This window comes from Notechis scutatus, chromosome 5 (assembly GCF_049901735.1).
Source record: "Notechis scutatus isolate UNSWTSFEM ecotype Mainland chromosome 5, rNotScu1.2, whole genome shotgun sequence".
Classification (NCBI taxonomy): domain Eukaryota; kingdom Metazoa; phylum Chordata; class Lepidosauria; order Squamata; family Elapidae; genus Notechis; species Notechis scutatus.
In genome coordinates this window covers 91,014,502-91,039,013 of record NC_142013.1, presented here as the reverse complement: position 1 = coordinate 91,039,013, position 24,512 = coordinate 91,014,502, and the positions used below count along the sequence as shown (strand labels likewise).

Sequence of the window (24,512 nt, the reverse complement as noted above, 5' to 3'; positions counted from 1 at the left end):
TAGAACAGGGTGTGCTTTTGTATGGTTTTGGAGGCTGCAGATGCCACAGAAAAATGTTCTCCAAAGCTGCTTCAAGAATGAAGGCCTTATGCCACTCTTAAGTTGTCTTAGGTAGGCCCCAGGACGGGGGAGTGTGGGTCAACAGAAAGAGAACTTTGCCTGAAGGTAATATGATTGGACCACATATATTTAAAATAAATTAAAATGTAAAGAATTATTTCTCTTTTGTTCATGGGAGGGGATGGTAACACGCCAGCAGAGTCAAGATAGGCGTTTCCTCAATTTTTGATGCACTGAACTCAAAGTTTTGCCGTCACTGGCTCAAATGTGGATGATTAGTTTATGGATTACCACAATTTGGTGAACCCAAGCTATTAGCCAGTAAAGGTTAAATGACTTATGAAAAAGTGGACTAGGTTGAGAACAATTTATCTGTGTATTACTGCCAGCATTACACTAAGGGCAACATCCTGTGTATTTTACCACACTCAAGTATTGCAAGAATGTGTTGTTCACATGCAAGTAAAGTATTTCATATACGCCTAGCAAGAAAACAGGTATGCAAACCGACATTTCTTCTATTTCTGTTAAGTTTTGGTGGAGACAGGGATGGTCCAGAACAAGATTATCAAGAAATTAATTGGGACACAATACAAAATGTAGTAATACAGTTATGATGTAACATCTCAGAATAGAGATTCAAAAGGCCACATGGGGAAAGAATGAAAAAAAGAGAGAAACAAGTAGGGACAAAGAGGTGAATGAATAGATTCCTTTCTAGTACCAGGAATGTGACAAATATGGGAGTCAGTGCAGTATGATGGTTAACTGATTTGGATTGGAGAGATCTGGGATCAACATGGATCTTATTGAATGACTTTTACAACCCTTTCAGCCATATCTAACTCACTAGAACACTTGCTGAGATGAACTTAGTAGACTACTACCAGCCTAAGTATACCTCCTGACATATAAATGCAATAAAGAAATTATACATAAATATGAATAAAAAGGAGAGAGAGTCGGAAGAGACCCTTCAAACTTGTCATATTTAATCTAGAATTCCAAAGCCTCTTTGAGGTGACTTTTTCATCAAGTATTAGATGGAATTCGCAGGGAAATTTGCCTAAAACCCTTTTAGGCTCATCTTAGGCAATTTTCCTCAAGTGGATGCTCTCAAATATTTGGATCAACAATGTAAGGAAAGTCATGGCAAACTTGTGAGCCTCATTCTACTATAAACTCCAGTTATTTCATGGTCCTGTGTGTTGTGCTAACCCAGAAAAGAGCTAAATGACCACAAATAAGCTGCTGGCTTGGAAATGTATGTGTTTTCAATATCTCTTGAATCTGATGCATTCCAAAATGACATTGGCACCTTGGCTAATAATAATGAAGGATAGATATGACTAGTATGAATATTCTCCGGGAAGTCTCTGTCGGAGTGGTTCAATTATTAACTTTTTCATCCAGATAAACATTTTAAAAATGATTGTTGGAAACACTAAATTTTGGATGTGCAAAATGAGGAGAATAAAGACACATAACCAATCACTCTGCAAATTTTTCAAACCCATTTTCATCTAACATTGTCATTGTTCACTGCGTTGCATCGTATGTATGTATTTACCAGGTTCTATGAGGCTCCAGATGAAGCTTTTCTGAGTGCAGATCATTAAGGAGCCTGTTTGGTTTAGTGCAGTGGTTCCCCAACTTTTTCGGTCCATTGCCCCCTTGGTGCTACAAACTCATCCTCAGTGCCGCCCACCCAGGGGTGGGATTCAAATTTCTGTGGGTGTGGCCTAATTTGAAGGTGTGGTTTGCTGGTCACATGACAGTAGGCGTGGCTTGCTGGTCATGTGACTGGGTGGGCGTGGCCAGGTGACTGGCAAACCAAATACAAGTGGTCCTCACTTAATGACCGGTTGTTTAGAAAGTGTTCTAATTTATGACTGGCCTCCCCTGAGCTACTTGACCAGTTTTTGGAGTTTTGACAGCTTTAGATCAGGGGTCTAAATCCCACCCCTGCCTGTGTGTATGAGAGAGAGGGAGAGAGAGAGGTTGGATCAGATCTCTCTCTTTCTCTCTCGCACCAATGCTAGAAAGCCACCATCAGTCAAAATTCATATTAGTGGTCTCCGGGATTTAAAATTATGAGTTTGGTGGTCCCTGAGGTCCAAAAGTTTGGCAACCCCTGATCCAAAGGGATGAGCCTGAGAGAGGGAAAAAGAGAGAGAAAAGAAAGAGAGAAAGAGAGGAAGAAAATAAAGAGAAAAGGGAAAGAAAGAAAAAGGGACAAAGAAAGAGGGGGGTGGGTGGAAGGAAGGGACAGAAAGAAAAAGAAATAAAAAAGGAGGGAGGGAGGGAGGAGAAAGATAATGAGATATCTATTCTAGTCCAATCACCTGCTCCAGCAGGGTTAGAAGGGAGTGTGTGTGTGTGTGTGTGTGTGTGTGTTCTTGTAATTTACCAGTACATTTTGGTTTTGCCTTCTTCAGAAGTGGCACTGTAATACATTGGGGAAAAGTAATTTTTAGGGTGGAGATCTGGTCCAATGGATCCTGTTTAAAGCCTCAACAAAATGTGAGAGCTTCCTGATAGTCTTGACCATTTTTCATTCACAAAACCTTTAATAGAAGCCAAAGAGGTTTCAATGTGCTGGCAAAGATGTTTCAATGTGGAAAAGGGCCTCAGTCTAAACTAGGCCTCATTCAATCTGATGCATCAGGTCTCTCTCTTTCTCTCTCTCTCTCTCTCTCTCTCCCTCCTTCCCTCCCTCCCTCTCAGACTGACTTTGCTCTACTTTCCCGATGTGCCTGCGGGGCCGGCGCTTCGAACATGGATGGATGGATGGAGAGAGGGAGACAGAGAGAGAAAGAGAGAGAGAGAGAGAGAGAGGCAGGGAGGCAGGCAGGCAGGCAGGCAGGTAGGTAGGTAGGTAGGCAGGAAGGCAGGAAGGCAAATAGACAGACCTTTTGGATGGATGGATGGATGGACGGACGGACGGACAGACAGACAGAATGCGACAGCAGTGACACTTTGGGAAAGCGGTGGCAGTGGCTTTTCCCAATGTGCTGCCGCATTCGAGGCACCAGTTCTGGAGCATTAGTACAGTCAATGGGTGAACCTGCAGGGCCAGCCTCTCGAACCCCACCCTGCCACCTCTTAGCGTCCCCAAGGGTGCCGGCAGAGGGGAGCTAAGAGGCAGCAGGGGGGAGTTTGAGGCGCCGGCCGGCCCTGCAGTTTCACCCATTGACTAGCACTGCTCCGGAGCTGGTGCCTCCAATGCGGAAGCGGTGACACATTACATGCCGCAACGGCTGCGTTCGACGCGCTGCCCCCCTGCCGCCTCTTAGCACCCTTCTGCTGGCCCCCTTGGGGATGCTAAGAGGTGGCAGGGGGCGTTTGAGGCGCTGGCCCTGCAGGTTCACCCATTGACTGTAGCACCGCTCCGGAGCCGGTGCCTCAATGGATGAAACTGCAGGGCCGGCTGGCGCCTCAAACACCCCCCTGCTGCCTCTTAGCGCCCCTCTGCCGGCCCCCTTGGGGACACTAAGAGGTGGCAGGGGGATGGTGCATTGAACGCTGCCGCGGCGGCACATAACGTGCCACTGTTTCCGCATTGGAGGCGCTGGCTCCGGAGTGGTGCTACAGTCAATGGGTGAACCTGCAGGATTGGCACCTCGAATGCCCCCCTGCTGCCTCTTAGCGTCCCCAAGGGGGCCAGCAGAGGGGCGCTAAGAGGCAGCAGGGGCGTGGCGCATTGAACGCAGCCGTGGCGGCACGTAATGTGCCACCACTTCCGCATTGGAGGCGCCGGCTCTGGAGCAGTGCTAGTCAATGGGTGAATCTTCAAGGCCGGCACCTCGAACACCCCCCTGCTGCCTCTTAGCGCCCCCTGCCAGCCTCCTTGCCTCTTAGCGCCCCCTAAGGCATCCCACCGCTCCCCAGCGGTAACACCCACTTTGAGAACCACTGGTTTAGTGGCTTAGGCATGAAGCTAAAAACCAGGACAGTAGTTCTAGTCCTACTTCAGATAAAAAACCAGTTGTGTGATCTTCAGCCAATCTCTCTCTCTCTCTCTCTCTCTCTCTCTCTCTCTCTCTCTCTCTCTCTCTCTCTCTCTCTCTTTCTCTCTCCCTCCCTCCCTCCCTCAGACCAAGGAAAAAAGTAAGGGGCAAACCACTTCCAAATATCTTGCTAAGAAAACTGCAGAGACTAATCACAAGGAGTCAAAGTTGACTCAAAAGCACAGAAAAAAATAATAATTAATTTATCAGTATGAAAATCTGCCAATCAGATTACATGATGGGGAAGATGCCAAGTGAATGACAAGCATCAAGCAACATTATCCAAGGTGTTCACAGGTGCTTGGCATCCATAGATCCCTAGGTTCAGTCCTGACATCTCCCAAGTAAGACCAAGAAAGAAAATTTCCAATGCTTCCAATACAGTGCCATATTGTCTGTTGCACCTAGTCTATTGCTCTGAGTTAATATAAAGCATTATTTTTCATTGGGTTTTTTGCACTGGGTGAATGAATATGTTGTCAGTCAAAATTGGCTTATTATAATATGCATGATTCATGAGCTAGATGCTTAGTTAGCTTTTCTTCAGCAAGAGGGGGAGAGGCTATTTAGTCATTGCTAAAAAACGTTGTTCTGAATATAAATTAAGCAAATGAAATAATTCATGAAGCCCAAATGGTGAGAAACAAAAGGAGTAATCATGAGAGACTAGGAGAAGGAATGTAGGAAGTTGGCAAGGTGTGGAGAGTGTGGAGGAGGTGAGGAGGCGAAAAATAACGCTGAGCCTGAAGTTGTGCAAATGGTCTTGCCTTCAATAAGATTGGGGAAAAAAGGAAGGAAAATCAGAAATAATTATATGGGAATAAGAAATGAGGACTTACATTTTAATAGATAATTATTGTTTCTTCAAATTTTTCTTTAAAACCTGCATATCTATGCAGCTGTTCACACTGCAGGCAACTCTTTAACACAATCGACCATAAAAACCAAAATTATCTAATGCCAACTCCTCAATCATGTTTTCCCAAACTCTGGGAGAACAGGTTTTTCATTATGACATTAGGGTGGGAGCTGTTGTGAATCTCTGGGTGGATATCCTTCCAAAGGGTAGGTATTAAATTCCTGGGTCTTATTAGATGTCATGGGAGTCAGAAGATATCCACTCTGCATGATTTTACTGGATGAGCAGAAACAGACTGAGATAAAATGGTCCCTCAAACAGCCAGGACCTATTATGCCATGAAGGGCTTTATGGGGGAGAACCAGCACCTTGAATCACCTGGAAGCTAACTGATGACCAGGGTGCACCACAGCTTCCTTCAAGGCCCAGTTGACTGACCATTCTGAAGGAAGCTGATGCCACCTGCCAGGCAGCCTTAACTGTATTCAGGAGAAACCCAGATCTAGCAAGTAGCTGGTCAAGCTCACAGGCTGGAGGTGCTGGCCAAAGAGTATTTGTTGCATTGGCCTTGCAGCCAATGTAGTCCATTCCTTCCCCAAGTAATCAAGTAATATTAAATCAGGGGCCTGGACAGTTCTCATCATAGGCAATACAATCTGAGAAATAAACCATTTTTTCACCCTTATTGCAACATTGTGATGCTTATATAAATGAATTCTTACTCATGCTTAGCCTGCTTACCACAAAGTTCTTCAGAAATAGATCCAGAGGCTGCCTAATTAATCTTTCCAAGGGATGCTATAATGATTTTGTCTCTGCCTGAATGACTGTAATCTCATGTATTGCCTTGCCTTTTAACTGTCTCCTTATAATGGTGCTACCTGCTACCTTCTCTTGGATGAATCTTCCCACAATTCAATTTGGCACATCGATGAAAGAATTTGACATTAGGCCTGAAGCTACTTCAGTTGCCTGAAGTAGTTATGGCTGCAAGCAGGAGAAAACAGACAAGAGATTTGCTGCCCTAAATTGCCTATATATGTGTCATCTGTGTCATCTGAAAGTACGGTGCTAATTGGAATTCTTGTGTTATTATAACATTTTCTTTCCTTCTAAAAATAGTATTAACTGGAGGTCTGGTATTTTTGGTTCTTGGATTAATATTTTTTAATCCGAAAGACAGGGAGGACTGGCATAATTCTTTTGGACGGTACATTGAGTGATAGACTAAGATTGTTTCTGCAAAAAGAGGATTGATAGAGAGCAAAGTCTGGACCTCTATTTTTGTCAGGCTCCAAAATCCAAGAAAGACACATTGAAATTCTCTAAGTAGTTTCCTTTATTGTTCCTCATTTACAGACACAAACTTTGCCAAACAAAAGCAGACTATTTGCACCATAAAACATACTGTGGGAACTATTAGGGAGAAACTGTCTTTCCCCCTTTTCCTCCCACACAAAATATCTAAAGTGTGATGTTTCTTGCTCCTTTGGAATGCACTTGCTCCCTCCTGGGAAGCCACACAACATTCCATCACAATTTCCCCAAATACATTATCATGTTTACAAATTTGGAGAAGACTGAAGAGCCACTGAGAGTCAAGCAAGGACCAATGAATTTCTGACCTTTGCAAGTTATGCATTTAATTCAAGGTAAATCAAAGATAATGTCAACATGAGCCCAAAGCCAATACTTTCCAAGGACTATTAGAAAATGCAAGGGGAAGGTTAAATTGATATGGGGTTATTGCTGATGGTGAATTACAGTGGTTCTGTGTGGTCAGTTATTGGACATGCACATAGAATCTAGTGATCAATTGATTCCATCAAGATGACATAGGCTGAGTAGATATGATGAAACTTTTGTGGATTTGCTAGTAGTGCCAGAATCTAGTTGCCAAATTTCACACCTGGACATAACCATAAATCACAGATCTCCTGAACTGAATTCTCAGCAAGTTTCAGCAGAAGATTCATGAAGAAAAAGAAGAGCCTGAAGAATCTCAACAAACCAAAGAAGGCCTAGGAAGCCTTCATTTAGCAGGCAGAGGGAGTTGTCTCAGGAGACTTCAAGAATTGCAGCTGTAGATCCTGATTAAATCTCTAAACCAGGGGGGTCCAACCTTGGCAACTTTAAGACTTCTGGACTTCAACTCCCAGAATTCCTCAGCCAGCAAAGTTAGCAAAGCTGGCTGAGGAATTCTGGGAGTTGAAGTCCAGAAGTCTTAAAGTTGCCAAGGTTGGACCCCCCTGCTCTAAATTAAAGGCACTTGTGGCAGGAGGATTAAAAGGCTAACTGGAACTAAAACATGCACCATCAGGGAAAGACACTTCTGGAGTAAAGGACTACTGGTCTTACTGCTCTCTCCATGATGCATAAAATAGATGCAAGCATGCTGTGTAGAGGATGAACACTCTGGAATAAATTTACCTTTTGAAAGTAAGCCAATGCTGGAAAAAAACCTCTTTTGGCTTCCTACGACGATTATCTGAACTCTTGCCTTTTGGTTGGGGATAAATCTCTTGGATCTGGATGGTATGGTGCCTGTCTCTTTCCTTGTGCTCTTTGGTGATTGGCTGTCGACTTGTTTAGATATCTGCAGAAGTGTGTAAAGGACCCAATGTTTTTGTCAAAATAATAAAAAGAGCATTGTGCTGTTGCACAGCAATCTCCGCCCCTTTTAGATGCGTATGAAGTATCATAATAAAAGAAAGGCACAGCCTCATTTATCACCTACACTAACCCTTTTGCAGTGAAACCTGGATAATGGACTTTGATGTTCTAATAAAAAAACCGGTTGGATCTAGCTTGCTTAAAATCTTCACAATTAAAAGTACCTTTATTAATTGTCTCTGGTCTTCGGGCTGTTTAAATGCTTGAGAAATATTATTCCATACTACGAATGTGTCTCAAATTGGGCAAAAGCCCAAATAACAAGATGGAGTAAGGTAATGTATAACAAATGTTCATTTTTATGAGATAAGCAGCTCTGAAATGTGACTTCAGAGTTCCAATCTATTGCAGGCATTGCAACAGCACTGTGAAAAAGAAGGGGAAATAAAAAATATTTCTCATTGGGGAAGAGAAAGAATACAGGTAGTTCTTGACTTACAACAGTTCATTTAGTGACCATTCAAAGTTACAATAGCACTGAAAAAAGTGACTTATGACCATTGTTCACACTTACAACTGTTGCAGCATCCCCACAGTCACACGATCAAAATTCAGATGCCTGGCAACTGACTCATATCTATGACGGCTTCACTGCCGTAAGTTCATGTGATGTTATGACCTTATCACAAGCAAAGTCAAGGGTGTTACTAACTTAACAACTGCAATGATTCACTTAACACTTGTGGCATGAAAAGTCGTAAAATGAGGCAAAATTCACTTAACAAATGTTTCACTTGGCAACAAAGATTTTGGGCTCAATTGGTCTAAGTGGCCAACAGCCCTCTCCTGTGATCACAGCAGCATTTATAATCAGAATACCATTAATTATCATATAGGTAGTTCTCGACTTACAACCGTAATTGAACTCAACATTTCTGTTGCTAAGTGAGACAGTTGTTAAGTGGACTTTGTCCCATTTTATAACTTTTCTTGTACAGTTAGATGAATCACCGCAGTTGTTAAGTTAGTAACACAGTTGTTAAAGTGATTCTGGCTTCCTCATTGATTTTATCAAAAAAATCGCAAAGGTGATCACATGACCCCGGGAAACTACAACCATTGTAGATCTTTTTGATTGCCAAGCGCCTGAATTTTGATCACATGACCATGGAGATTAGTGATTCAAATTTTTTTACTACCGGTTCTTTTTTTTATTTTTTACTTAATGATTTTTTTATTTTTATATTTTAAAAAACACCTCTTTTTTGCGAACAGTATGGTTCCAGGTTTTTACATTTCAATACTACTGGTTCTGTGGGTGTGGCTTGGTGGGCGTGGCAGGGGAAGGATACTTTAAAATCTCCAGTCAGAGGTGGTATTTGCCGGTTGTCCGAACTACTCAAAATTTCCACTACCGGTTCTCCAGAACTGGTCAGGACCTGCTGAATACCACCAATGATGGAGATGCTCCATTGGTCAAAAATGTGAAACAATCATATGTTACTTTTTTCAGTGCCATTGTGACTTTGAATGGCACCACATGAACTGTTGTAAGTCGAGGACTACCCATATGTGGAAAAATCATGGAGGCTCAAAGAGACCCTGTATGATTTACCCTTTTCCACCAGCTCTATTATTCAAGCTAGCAACTAACTTATTTTGTGAGAATGGCTACTGAGTTAATTTCTTTTTCAAAACCCAAAAATGTAATCCAATTTATTCCACAGAAATGCTTCTGATCATCACTTCTGCTTGAAATCTAATAAGACATTTCCCACAAATGGTTCTATTGCCATTGCAAATTCCATCACACTCTATCTTCTATAAGGAAAAGAATTTGCATAGTCTGTACAATTCTGGTGAAATCCAAACACTATATTTTGGGGAAATGGAGTTCTAATTCTCTGAATTGCAATCTAGATCTGAACATGGAATTGGATTGGATTATTTCTGGGTGGCCCACTTTTGAAAAATGTCCAAGTTCCAGATCAGGCCCTGAGATAGATTCCCTGTTCTCATTTATTATTCACAATAAATTGAGATGGGCTTATGGTCAGTGGTGGGATTCAACATTTTTTACTACCAGTTCTGTGGGCGTGGCTTGGTGGGCGTGGTGTGGCTTGGTGGGCTTGGCTTGGTGGGCGTGGTGTGGCTTGGTGGGTTTGGCTTGGTGGGTGTGGGAGGGGATGGATACTGTAAAATCTCCATTCCCTCCCCATTCCTGGGGAAAGGTTACTGCCCTAACCCTAACCCCACTAACCTGCTTTCCAGCTCCATTCTCCTGTGCAGAGCAACCAAAGAAGACCCAGCCGATCAACTGAGACTCAGGAGTAGGAGAATAGATGGGGGCGGGACCAGTTAGAGATGGTATTTGCCAGTTCTCTGAACTACCGTATTTGCCGGCGTATAAGACGACTTTTTTGCCCCGAAAAACATGCCTCCAAGTGGGGGGGTCGTCTTATACGCCGGTATATCCACTGCCGGCTTTCGGATGCTTGTTGGACGCAGCGAAGGCGCCTCTGGCTTCCTGGATCCTCTGCGTCGCTTCCGCTTCATCCCGCTCGCCTCGCTCCGCCCGAGGCTGCAGCCTTACTGCTCTTCCCACGGCCCCTGGCACTCTGCCCTGCCGCTGCAGCCCCGGGGATTTCTGGAGGGCGTTTCCGGTGGTGGTGGGGGGTCGTCTTATACGCCGGGTCGTCTTATACGCCGGCAAATACGGTACTCAAAATTTCCACTACTGATTCTCCAGAACTGGTCAGAACCTGCTGAATACCACCTCTGCTTATGGTCTTTTTCAGTTCTAAGATTAGCCATGGAAAACTACTGGCCATTTTGAATATTTGCTAGCCTAATTACCATCTCTGGGATATTTCAATATTTGATGAACAGTACTGAGAAACTGACAGGTGTACTGGATCAATTCATGAGTCATCTTATACCTGTTCTAAAATGCCTTGGGCTTGCTGCCAAGTTGTTTCTATAGCTGTCCAGGACTCTGGAAAGCACCTTCAGAAGACTTTGGCTGGCTTTTATAATGTATTCCTTCTGCCACAATTTTAAATGAAACACTGCCCTATAGAGTACATTGCACAAAACCCACGTTCATTATTTTCAATATTGCTAGTTTAATTTTTACTTTATCTTTCATCGTGATCTGCTGAGACATCAGCAGTATAATAACTTTAATAAACAATGATCTCTATTATATTAATTTGTCTGCCTACTGAGGATTATGGTTGTTTGGGCATTATTGTTCCAAAAAAAACAAAGGAATGCTGACCTGGTTTATTGCCCTCTAGCCTAGGGGCCTCAGCCTAGGGGTACTTTCTGGGACTGAAAATTACACAATTGTCGATTCTCTAGTTCTGCTTAAGGATTTGTTGAAGGCTGGAGAATTTATAGCTGCTAAAAACATACTGGTAATCATCCATGAAACTTTTATTTTTTCTTTTATATAAAATGTTTATTATACTGTATTTTATATACATACACTATCTATTACATTAAAAAATATTTACCATATGGGCATACAGAGAGATGAATATATTTAAGCATGCAAAGCTAATAAATTGTTCTCAATGCAAAGGTCAGGTGAAATGCGTCAGTAAAACAGGTTCCTACATCCATTTCCTTTGTGCTTCATCAAAAAAGCATCAACTCCAGAGTGTGCCTTACTACAATTGAAAGAAACAAAACAAGTGTTAAATAGACTAATAAACCCAAATAAACCCCTCAGATTTAGTTAAATTTCATTAAAGCTGACAGGTATAAATCCTTCTTCCTTCATGTTTCTAAGGAAACATTCTGAGTTGATTGCTCAATGTTTGAAAATCACGCTGTTTGAAAATGATATAACTTCTATTATTGTGTTAACTGAAATTGGGGCAGAAATATGGGCTTTCTTTCAAATCAAAATCTATAAATATATTATCCAATTATTTAAACTGAGCTGCCTGAGATGAGTAAGCTTGTTTCACTTAAGGTAACCTATATTTTGTTCACTCATTACTTATAGCTGTATTTCTAATTATTCAGTATTATTTCTGTCCAATAAAATAACATGAACATTTATTTTTCTGCAATTTTTGCATGATAAAACAATGTCAGCTTTTCTAGCTCTGATAGAAAACTTTCCTGTGGATAAAGTTGTAAAATGTAGTATTATGAAGCCTAAAAGACAAAATAGATTCTACACTAAGAATTACTGAAGAAATAAAAAGCCCTTTAGTTACACCCATGGTCCAGTTCTCAGCCAAACCTACTACTGAGTACATAAAAAAAGCATAATTTTACTAGGCCTACATATAATTTCATTTTATTCAAGCCAAATATGAAAAATTGTAAGAGATAACTGCTGCTGGTGTTTATTAAGACCTAACATTTCAAAAGCAATCTGAGTTTTTCATGCTCTTATTTCCCATGATGAAATGTCTGGTATTTTTATTAAAATTATAATTAATTCCAACTTTGCATCCATGTGTATATTTGGCATGTGCGATTTTAAATTAGCATACTACTTGCTCACTCAGCATTAAGTGTATAAGACAAGCTGGGCAGCACATATTTCTAATAAATTAATAATAATAAGTAAATAATATTTATTGCTTGAAATTTAACCTGGAAACGTCCAACAAAATTCTACTGTGACATAGTGGAAGTGACTCAACAATTATGGTTCTGCATGAATGATAAAAAGAAAAGAAGAGATGGTAAACAGATCTATTTTCTTTCTTCGTGGTCAATATAAAGAAAAATCAATTTTCAGACTAACACCAGAACTCTAAGTTCAGAAATCTAAGTGCTAGAGCCCACTGCAACTACATAGCCAAAAAGGCATTAAGAGTTGTTAACCTAATCCTACGTAGCTTTTTCTCTGGTAATATCACACTACTAACCAGAGCATACAAAACATTTGCTAGACCAATACTCGAATACAGTTCATCAGTCTGGAACCCACATTACGTATCTGATATTAGCACAATTGAGAAAGTCCAGAAATATTTCACAAGAAGAGTTCTCCACTCCTCTACTCGTTGTAGAATACCTTATGCCACCAGACTTGAAATTCTAGAACTAGAAAACCTTGAATTACGCCGTCTTCGGTCTGATTTAAGCATGGTATATAAAATCATACATTGCAATGTCCTACCTGTCAATGAATACTTCAGCTTCAACCATAACAACACAAGAGCACACAATAGATACAAACTCAAAGTTAACCGCACCAAACTTGATTGCAGGAAATACGACTTCAGCAATAGAGTGGTCAATGTCTGGAATACTCTACCCGACTCTGTAGTTTCTTCCCCAAACCCCAAAAACTTTAACCTTAGACTGTCTACTATTGACCTCACCCCTTTCCTAAGAGGTCTGTAGGGGGCGTGCATAAGCGCACCAACGTGCCTACCGTCCCTGTCCTATTGTTTCTCTTATTCTTCTTTTATTTTTCTTATATGTACCCATTTCATGTATTCACAACTATGTATACACTTATACTTATTATCTTGTAAACAATTGGCAAATCAAATAAATAAATAAATAAATAAACTCTTATATGCCGATGCCAAATGACCAATCAAGACCAATGTGGGTGGTTGTTTATCCCAGTTGTTGTGTGCTGCCAATTATACCACAGACAGCTTCTGCTATAAATTCAAGGTATTTATTGCAGTCTTAAATCGTTAACTGAAGTTACATAAAAGCATACTGAAGATTTAAAGCTTCCTGTTTCAGTGTAGACAGGACAGCTTACTCCTCCAAGAGTCCAGAGGAATAAGTCATGCGTTCAGGGAAGGCCCAAGAGCAGTCAATGTCCGGTTTACAGGTGAGCCAGTAAATCAACCCAGCATGCAAAGAGAGCTTCGGGAAAGAGGACATAATTCGACAAAAAAAGAGCCAGTCAATCGTTTGTCCCCTTTTGACTGCCAGGTATCTAATTTGCTGGGTCTATTTCTTTCTTTTGAGTTGTCAGGTTGACTTTTCTTCCCTTTGTGGTTTGTGATGTATCAGCAAGTGTAGGACCTTGCCCAATTCAGGCTCTGAGTCGATTGGTTAAGATGCTCCCTAAATTCAATCTGATTTCATTGCCATTTTATTTAATTATTAAGTTTATCTACTGCCCATCTCATGGTTCAAGGTGACTCTGAGTGATTGACATCACTGTTTATCTCCCTAAATATCACCACCACCTCCAGTACTGTTCTTTTGACTACATTCTTTGTCTTCCATGCTACTGCTACTTCCCCAGGTACTGTGGCACCCACAAAAAAATGACATTTTCTATTGTACATTATATGTGTCCTATTATATGCCTAGGGACAGGCCTCACTCCTCAAAATGTTGCTCCTTGTTTGGGTCTCCCCTGAAAGTGGAACACCTGCTGTGGTCCTTATGAATTCAGTTTACTAACTGATCTCAGAAATTTCTGTCCCTCCCTCCTTCCATTCATTTCTTCTCATTCCTTCCAATGCCAGCTGTTTCTAGGAAATAAGAAATGTGAAATCGATTGGTTTAGCTTAATTTGTTGAAAGGCTGTATATGATCCCAATGAATAAGACTCAGATATAATATATTTCATGGTCAATACAAAGGACAAAGAAGAGAGACTGATTTTTTCATTGCTAGCTTCATAGTTCATTTATTCACAAACTATCAAAGTTTCATTAAAAATGCTGGCCACACTGTGTTTACAGAAGAACACTATTTTATTGTTTCAACACGATTAAATACAGCTTATATGCATAAAATTTACTGTTATCGCTTTCCCCCATCGACAAAGAAGCACAAGTATATTAATTGCTTTGAGCACAAAAACTTTGAATGCAGCTACGAAGGCTAAACTGTTTCCAGAATATTGTTATTGAAAAAAATGGATTCTGATCAGCATTGATTGATCTATCTATCAAATGTATTTAGCTGCCCATCTCACCAAAGCCAACTCTGGATGAGGCACAGAAGAAATGGATAAAACCACACGTATAAATCACAATGATAAAAATACAAAAAAGTTGTATTAAAAAGTAAATATAAAAACAGATACAAATCCTAGGTGAGGAGAGAACCTGGTCCTGTGCCATGAAGGTCAAACCAGCACCTTGAGTTGGACTTGGAAAAAAACTGTCAATCAATGCAACTTGTAGGGCAGTAGTTTCACATGTGTGTTTTAAGAGCCGACATAACTGCCTGTACCACTGCATTCTGTACCAGCTGAAGCTTCCAGAAACTCTTCAAGGGAATGTCCATGTAGAGTGCAGTGCAATAGTACAATCTGGAAGTGACTAGGACATGAGTGACTGTGAACGGGGCCTACTGATCCAGTAACGGGAGCAACTGTTACACAACATGAAGCTGTAAAAAGGTTCTCCTAGCCACAACTGTCATCTGCTCATCAAGCAGAAGTTGTGAGTCTAGGACAGGGCTGTCAAACTCCCGATCCACGGGCCGGATGCATCATGTGCTGGCCACGCCAACGCCCGGTTTAGCAAATAGGAAAAAAGTCCTGATATGTCACATGATGCTGCCGTGATGATGTGAGTTTGACATCTCTGGTCTTGGAGGACTCCCAGATTGTGCATAGGGTCTGTTTGGGGTAATAAAACCCCAGCAACAAAAATTGCAGTCTTGGACCCTAATATTCAGATTTTCTTTTAACCCCTACATCACCCAATTAGAGGAACAATTAAACAATTACTGAAACATTTAGGGTCATCAGTTTCAGCTAATAGGTATGAAAACTCTGTTATCTCAGCTGTGGAGGTATTTATGGGCACTTCAGCTGCTCAGAAGTTCAAAGATCACCTCATGAAGTCCACAGAAGTATCAGAAAGACTTAATAAACATCTCCATGCTAATTTTAACAGGTATTTTCACCTGCACTCTTCTAAAATATACCCACTTAATTATTCAGTGAGATATACAATCACGTATTGTTATTAACATGTTCACTAATTTCACATATGCATTCTTACAAATATAATTACAGAATAGCAATTCTTGCAGGATTAGATTTCCAATTAACTTGCTAAATCTGCTGGTTTCATCATCTTGATGAGTTGTAATAATGATTGGACACTGAGTAACTCATGAGCAAAGAATAATTTTGTAACCAAAGATTAAAGATTTGTTGGTTTGTATGTGTCACAAATGCTGAACATTGCCATAATCTTAATAGCTTCTATTTGGAAGTTAGCCCCACTGATATCAATGGGATTTGCCTCCCAGTAAGCAGGAAACAGACAATAATGGACATACCTGTATGTTCTACATGAAAAATGTCAAGGGATAGTTACTTGGATCTAATATTTGTTGGAAAAATTAAAGATTGATACCTTGTGCTATTTAGTAACATTTAGGCTTATTAACAGATAAAGACATTGGTTGGTTTGTTTTTTTTCACTAATGCTTTTCCTGAGTTGCCCTGATCTTTTTTCACTGGTTCATAGCCCCTCCTCCTACTGGTATATATCTATAAGGAAAATGTATTTGGGATCATAAGATATAATGTCATTCTTTTGGTTAGGACTTAACATTGAAACCACAGTTTATGGTTTAGCACTGTATAACCCTGGCCACTGTGCTGTACTCATGAAACCACAGTTAAAGCAATGTGTGAAGACAGCCATAGTAGAATTATCTTCCATTTTTTCCTGGTCATTCAGGTTCTTTATCTACGTAAATATTCTTTATCTGAGTAAATAGGTTGCAGACAGATTCCAAGTTTGCTTGACAGCAGAAATCAAATGTTTGATTTTAAAATCCTGACTTTCAGGAAGTAGGTTTGTTTCGGTATGCTTAAGTTGTCAAGAAACAAAGAAGTTTTCTTAGGAAGAGACATGGCTTGACAACTTAGCAACTGTTTCAAAAGTCCATATGATGTCCATTAATTCTCTCTACAGTATTAATTCTCTCTACAGTACTCTACAGAGTTTAAAATAAAAATCCCTGAAAATGCTGAACAAGAGTTAATTGCTGTAATATTTTAGTGAAAGAAGCAACAGGATGAAAATTTCCAGTTTCATAAAACCATTCAAATCAACTTTCCATCATTGCTGTTAGTTAACTATTATGTATTGTCTGAAATCACTATATTATTGTCATTTGTTGACCATTATCACATGGTTAAGGAAAAATAGTTGAAAATTAAGTTGTTATTTTTTAAAAAAAACTCCTAAGAAATTTCCCCAAGGGCCAAAAGAGAAACTTTGAGTTGTGGCATTATGATCTGAAAGCCAATATGAGATTAGTTTGAACAAAATTTCCAAACCTTCAGTTATATTTCTTAGGCACATCAGTATGATTGTAATTGGTTTGTTGGCTTTTTTGTAAGCCTTAGAAATAGCTCTTCTCCATGTTTACTCTGGCTCACTGCTACCTTGTCATTTCAAAACTAAGTACAGCTGATCTGAGTAAATAGGTTGTAGACAGATTTCAAGTTTGCTTGACAGCAGAAATCAAATGTTTGATTTTAAAATCCCGACTTTCAGGAAGTAGGTTTGTTTCGGTATTCTTAAATTGTCAAGAAACAAAGAAGTTACCATGACAAAAAGGTCCAAAGATAATTGTGGACTAAAGAAAAGAATTACCCTTTGTAGTTTGAACTACATAGAATTTCTCCTGTCTTCAAACCATTGAAACTACTGAAACTACAAACTGCTGAAATATTCAGGGAGACTACAGATCACTTAAGGCTGTGTTGGAATTTTGATTCACAGTCTTTCCTGAACATTTTGCATGGAGTATTATTTATTTTTTTCATGCTGTGTGATTCTCTAACCTCAGGTACTTAGCCTTCCTAGGCTTCTGTATGCCAAAAGTATTAAGACAGCAGTTATTGCAAATGAATTTCACCCATATCTTTGGATGTTCTTTGCAGTAACTTTCCTGTTTCATTGGTGTATAGAAAAATGAAATTAAGAAGGAAACAATTCTAGAGAAAAATCAGAAAATGTTTTCCTGCGTCCAGAGGATAAAATATAATATACTAGTATGTACAAAAAGTAAATTGGATGGATTCATTAGAACTGAAACAGATGAGGTAGCAAGACTTTTACTCTGTTAAAGTGTAGTCATTTCCAAGATTGCTTTCTCCAAAAACAGCTCCAGGCAGCATGAATTCATGATGTTGTCTCTATTTGGCAAATCATCTGATTTATTTTGCACTCAGATGAAATGTTTTTGAAACTGCAGTCAGACTCACAGATCCTTTCTTAGGATCAGTGAAGCTTATGCGCTCGTGGAAGAAAGGTATAACTATAAATCTAACAAATCCATTTCACTTCTATATCTGGTGCAGATTGACCACTTGGGGTTGGCCTTGTTTCTCTGTTCTCTAGGTAAAAGAAATGTAGTATCTGGCTTCGGTTTCTTTACAGGGATCAAACATAAAATTACTCTGGGAATAAAGCTGAGCTGTGAAAGAATTGCACATGGCAAACTGACACCATCTGGTAAAAAGGCTCAAGCAGTGGGGAGTAAGATTTTTCTTCCAACACTTTGGTACAAGAAGAAGGATTTTACAGCCAGCTATCCTTAGCATAGTAGTCAGACCAGATTGTTATATTTAAGATATAGACTGTTGTATTGGTTGGACGGACACACCAGGCAGACACAGGAGCTGAAGAATAACGTTTCTTTATTTGAAGCAGTAACAGATTAACGTGGCTGCCCAGCTGGGCTGGCAGCCGGCTGGCTGGAGCCGGAGCCCCAAAAGCCCCTAGTTGATGCCGTTTGACAGCTCCTTATATAGTCTGCTGTCAAACGGCACCAACCAATGGGAACAGTCGGTGGTCCCGCTCAAAATGCGGACCAGGTTGAAGACTTAGCTAGTCAGGGACACAACATAGACCACACCTCAGCCAAAACACTTAATCACAAGACACTGCTAAACTGCAAGTCGCTTTTTAAATGCTCCAGAGATTTTTCTGAACACTGTCCTGACTGTTGTGGGAACAATTAATGAAAAATGTTGGTCCCTGAAACAGTGACACAATTTCTATGCCTTTGTTCAATTATATAAAGAATACTATTGGTATACTAAAATATTTGAGATTAAGTAAGTAAGTGTAGTAAGTGTGGTTCTGTTTATATGTTACTACGGTTGGAGGTTAAGAAGTGACTAACTTAAACACCATTGCCTGAAAGAAACCTACCAAAACTTTAATCCTGCAAATTACCTGAATAAATAATATTGCATTTCCAAGAATTTAAAAACCCACATTACATTATACAGTTAATCCTCAACTTATAACAATTGAGCCCAAAATTTATGTTGCTAAGTGAGACATTTGACAAGTGAGTTTTGCTCCATTTTAAGACCTTTCTTGTCACAGTTGTTAAGTGAATCACTGAAGCTGCTAATTTAGTAACATGGTTGTTAAATGAATCCGGCTTTCCCATTAACTTTGCTTGCCAGAAGGTCAGAAAAGGTGATCGCATGACTCTGGGACATTGCAAATGTCATAAATATGAGTCAGTTGCCAAGGGTCTGAATTTTGATCATGTGACCATGGGGATGTTACAATGGTCGTAAGTGTGAAAAATGGTCATAAGCCACTTTTCTCACTGCTGTTGTAACTTCAAACAGTCACTAAATGAATTGTTATAAGTTGAGGATTACCTGTAGACACAGGACAAAAAAAGAGGAAACTAACAATAGCTTGAAAATCTTTGCCAGCAAGATGTTTTCTCTACCAGAAGAATAGCATTTTTTGAAGGTCAGCTATTTATAAATAAATACCTGCTTTTTAAAAATAGAAAACATGATACAGGATCCCTATTTCTGAGTCAATTAGAACTTACTGTTTGGAGAAGATACATTAAAGCCAGTGAGTGCACTACTACTTTAAAAAGAAACAGGACTTGGCTTGAGAATGTAAAAGAAAAATTGCTTGCTGGCAGAGATCCAAGCTTAGTCAACTGTTCTGTGTGAAATACTTTTCTGCAGATATGTTTAAGCTGTACAAACTGCCAGATTTTGCAGCTGAATATTATCCTGACTTGCTCAATCTTGTCTTCTCCTTAAATCAAAGATAATTAAATGCAGGTGAAACACAAGTGATTTTTCTGAATCTGCATAATGTTCTGTTACATAATAGAGCTATCCAAAATGATTTATCCTGTCTCAAAGTTTTAATTTCAGAATTTGCAATGGGCACATACCTCCCCATCCCAGCAGTGATTTGCACAAACTCCCCAGTTAAGCTCAGCATCATATACAGATCAAGTTGGGAAATTCTTGAACTACAATTTCTAGAATAAGAACAGTTAAGTGTACCCTATTTAATAGTAGTCAGTATTATTAGTTTTTAATCTGGGTATATGCAATGATTGTGCTTAATTAAATCAGTATAAATTAATTAAATATCATTTACTCCAGAATAAGAATATAATACATTAAGAACATTTTGTCTCATATGTGGCTGCGCCCAGGGGTGGGATTCTACCTGGTCGCACTGGTTCTATAGAATCGGTTGTTACAATTCTGCGCAGTTTGGAGAACCAACAAATTGCACCATTGGCTGGCCCCACCCTGCCCTGCCCCATCATTCCTTACCTGGCATGAGCGCCATCCAACTTGTCTGCTAAGTTGCTATTTTTCTTTTTTTTCCCTAACCATCAGCTGTTCGGAGTATCAGCTGTGCGGGAGATTTAGATTAGCTAGAAAGCAGGAAATAATTGGATTTCTTGCTTTCTAGATAATCTAAAAGCAGAGCTGAATCTTCCTAGCTTCTATTTTTCAGTGCAGACTCAAGTAGCAGATTGCAGAAAGATAGATCTCTGAATGAATCTGTAATTCTGTGAGCAGCTCAATCTGTCTGCCTCTCTTGCCTGATTTTGGGTAAAAGTTGCTTTTTTAAAATAAAAGATTAAATATTTACATGCATGGTGTGTTGTGAGTTAATTTTGTGAGTTTGCTTGCAAGCAAATTTTATGTGACAGAGTCAGGCAGCAGATTGCAGAATGGTAGATCTCTGAGTGAATCTGTAATTCTGGGAGCAACTCAATTTGCCTGCCTGCTTTGCCTGATTTTGGGTAAAAGTTGCTCATTTTTATACAAAATTCAATATTTATATAAACATTTACAATATTTACATACAAATCACGCCCACCCAGTCATGTGACCACCAAGCCATGCCCAGTCAGCAAGTCACGCCCATCCAGTCACATGACCACCAAGCCACACCCACAAATTAGGCCACGCCCACAGAACAGGTTGTTAAGAAATTTTAATCCCACCCCTGGCTGTGCCTGGCTGTCCTCTGATCTTGGAACCAAAACACAGCCAGGGTAGAAGACCAAGACTGTAGATCAGATTGAAAAGCATCCCAGAAAAGGGCACGGCATATGCACGTTTGCAAGAAATCTACACCTAGAAGGTGTGTCCACAGAATCATAAGACGCTGTGTTCGACTTGAAGATGCCTCCATCTGCTAAGAAAATATTAATTTTAACAGAATATTTCAAAGAGCTTTCACATGCAGTATAAAACAATGGCACAGTACCTTTGGGGCACCAGGGATCACTTCTATGGGGAGAGGATTTTCTGCAGACTGGGAGGGACGTGGTTTTGGGTGCTGCCTGCATCCCGTGGATGGGGCTTTGCTTGTTTGCGCAGCCTGGTTTCTAGCATGTTGCAGCCCATGCCATTTCACAGACCAGTGAACTGGGCACCCCTGGTATAAAATACAATATTTTAGATGTACATTTATACAATTTTTGAACAATAGTGGAGCAATGGATGATACTGAAAAGAAATCTCGCTGGCCTTGTTTACACATCAGTAAAGACAGGATTCTTAAATAGTATTTTATTGAACAAGCGAGCTTACTTCACACAGAATGCTAAGCCGGAATGGATAAAATGGGTGTATAATGCTGATCTGGGAAGAAATTATTATTTTGGGTTTGCTTTGGATAAAACTTAAAAGAGCTGTTAAGGCAGATGGGCTTTTTGGTATAATCCAGATGATTTAAGTAAAAATTGTGCAAACATGAGAGTTAATAGGCAGAACCTGTGAGAATTAAATTTTCAGGCTACTAGCAACCAGCTATTTCAGAACAATGGTGTTCTTTGGACAAGATCCCGGTTAATTGTTTAGCTATGAGCAGTTCTTGAATTGCCAACAGAATGATTTACAGTGCAATTTCCTGCATGCTGCATGGATGTGTGTTTTCATTTACTCGTATATAAATATTGGTATGTGTTTTGGGGATACACTTGTGTGCAAGAACACAAATTGTCAGTCTACAACAATCAACTCCCCAAAGTGGAATCTGTCAACCTTTCTCTGTTATATAGAACTATTGCTCTAAAGCAGAGCTTCTGTCAAAAAGAAATAAGATCAAGAATATATTCTGAACTTTTATTAAAATGTGCATTAGATATGTAATGCATAAGTTTATTTATAATTATAGGATTATTTATAATTATCTACACTTTTCAAGATTTGCAAAAAAAATTAAAGTAACCAGTTCAAAGGATTTTGTAGTATTATCTGATTTTAATTGTTAATTTGCTGTTTTAAAACAATACTTATTACATTTTTGTGGTCCCAAATTCTTATTTTATGGCCATCCAAAAGAACAAATAGGACTTTAATATTGTTTTCATATATCTGGGAGTGAACCTCATTAAGTTTGGTAAATATTACTTCTGCGAAAGCACTAATTAAATTTCCTATCCTTCTCCACATTTTGTTGAGCTACAACCTGCCAACTAGTTTCGCCAGCACAATTTAGCAAAATGTGAATTGTCACATCTGGTCTATATAGGCTTAGATTTTTTGAATTTTATTTTTTTAGGAGTGAGGGGGCGAGTTAGTGCTTTTGAGTCAGTGTTGATTCTAGGAAATTGCCCAGACAAGTCTCTGCAGTTTTCTTCGCAAGATTTTTCGGAAGTGGTTTGCCACTGCTGCTTCTGTGGCTAAGAGAGCGGGGACTGATCCAGATTTTTCAGCTGTCTTTAAAACTCAGAGTCTCCCAGTTTCTAGCCTGATACCTTAACCACTACACTAAACTGATTTTCTTTCTACGATTGTTACAGATTAATATTGTTGTCGTCATTGTTCAGTCATTAAGTTGTGTCTGACTTTGTGGCCCAATGGACCATAGCATGCTAGGCTCTCGTCTCCTCCTGGAGTTTGTCCAAATTCGTGTTCATTGTGTCAATGACACTATCTAGCCGTCTCATCCTCTGACTTCCCTTTTCCTTTTGCCATCAATCCTTCCCAACATTAGGGTCTTTTCCAATGAGTCCTCTCTCCTCATTTAATAACTGAAATATTTGAACTTCCGGTTCAGTATCTGTCTTTCCAAAGGGTTGATTTTCTTTAGGATTGACTGATTTGCTCTCCTTGCACTCCAAGGGATTCTCAAGAGTCTTCCACAACACCACAGTTCAAAAGCATCAATTCTTCAGCGCTCAGCCTCCCATGTGGTTCAGCTCTCACAGCCATACATTACTGCCGGGAAAACCATAGCAGATTCATGTCATACTAATTTTTGTTTTATTAAAATTAAATTTAGCTCTGCTCAAATTCTACAGATTTGGATCCTTTTAGGCGTAAGATAATCTCATGCAGGGGTGCCAAACTCAAGGCACGGGGCTGGATCTGGCCCATGGGGCAACCCTGGAAACCACGGCCCATGGTGCTTCTGTCAGTGAAAATAGAGCTTGGGAGGGTGGCCCTCCCGAGTTCCGTTTTCGTTGGCAGTGGGCTGCAGGAGGCCATGGCAGCCAAAAATGGAGCTTGGGAGACTGTTTTTGCTGGCAGAGCATTTGGGTCACCACAGTCACCCCCGACATGAGTGACGTTGAGCTGGCCATGCCCATCCCGGTCCCCTGAGTCAAACACAACCCTGATGAAATTAAGTTTGACACTCCTGATCTAATGCATTATTATTGAAAGTATCTTTTTTATTGTTGCATGGCTCTGGCTAAACAGCTATCGATGGGAAAGACTCTCCATCTTTTGTCTGATGTCAAAAGAGAAGAAAGACTCTAGAAAACCTAGATGTGCTTGGCTGTGTCATGTGTACACTGTCTAAGAAGAGAACATGCATCACTGAAAAGAACAAAATGAATGCAACATATTTGCATGCATTTGTTTATATTAATATTTATCGTAATTTAAATAGGTAACCTAGGGAACCACCTTCGTCCCATTATATCAGCCTGTCTCACTTGTTCAGGCAGGGAGGGTATGCTACAGAATTTTGATTGGCGGGGTCTAGGAAGAGAGCCTTCTCTGTCACTGCCCCTGCATTGCGGAACATCCTTCCCTCGGAGATGAGGCAGGCCCCAGCTCTCTTGGACTTCCGCAGAGGGGGTCAAAATTTGGCTGTGCGGCCTTGCACGGAGGACACAGAGGCTCATACAATCATGGAGCTGGCTGGCTCCATGAGAATTCCCCTACCTGTATTAGCATTCTGATTTTAATTTTATTGATAAAGTTGTACATCACCAATGGGGAGTGTGGATAAGAAAGATACATACGTGTGTGTGTGTGTGTGTGTGTGTGTGTGTGTGTGAGAGAGAGAGAGAGAGAGAGAGAGAGAGAGAGATTTTGCATACAGACACACAAATTTCTCCCTGGACAACTTACTTATTTTGCTCTGAATTGCATTCTGTTTCTCTCTATTCAGTTAATGAGGGCATGCATTTCATCTTATACACCTTGTCAATATTAAACATGTCCCCTAATTCACCGCCCTTCACCAAATTACAGGTAGTCCTTGAGTTATGACCACTATTGAGCCCATTCTTTCTCTTGCTAAGTGAGGCAAGTAGTTTTGCCTCATTTTACAACCTTCCTGCCACTGAATCACTGCAGTTGTTAAGTTGGTAATATGGTTGTTAATTGAATCTGGTTTCCCCATTGATTTTGCTTGTCGGAAGTTACCAAAAGATGATCACATGACCCCAGAACACTGCTACTGTCATAAATATGAGTCAGTTGCCAAGTGCCTGAATTA

General features: G+C 40.0%; 1 long non-coding RNA gene across 1 annotated transcript; it reads right to left on the bottom strand.

Moving 5' to 3' along the window:
* Nucleotides 1-11,079: 11,079 nt before the first annotated feature.
* LOC148130578 (uncharacterized) lies at nt 11,080-23,860 on the bottom strand. The gene is made up of 3 exons (XR_015749915.1): nt 20,093-23,860; nt 19,699-19,788; nt 11,080-11,216 (listed from the first exon to the last, which is right to left on the bottom strand). It is a non-coding gene; the product is annotated as an uncharacterized LOC148130578 (long non-coding RNA).
* Between the last annotated feature and the right edge of the window lie 652 nt (nt 23,861-24,512).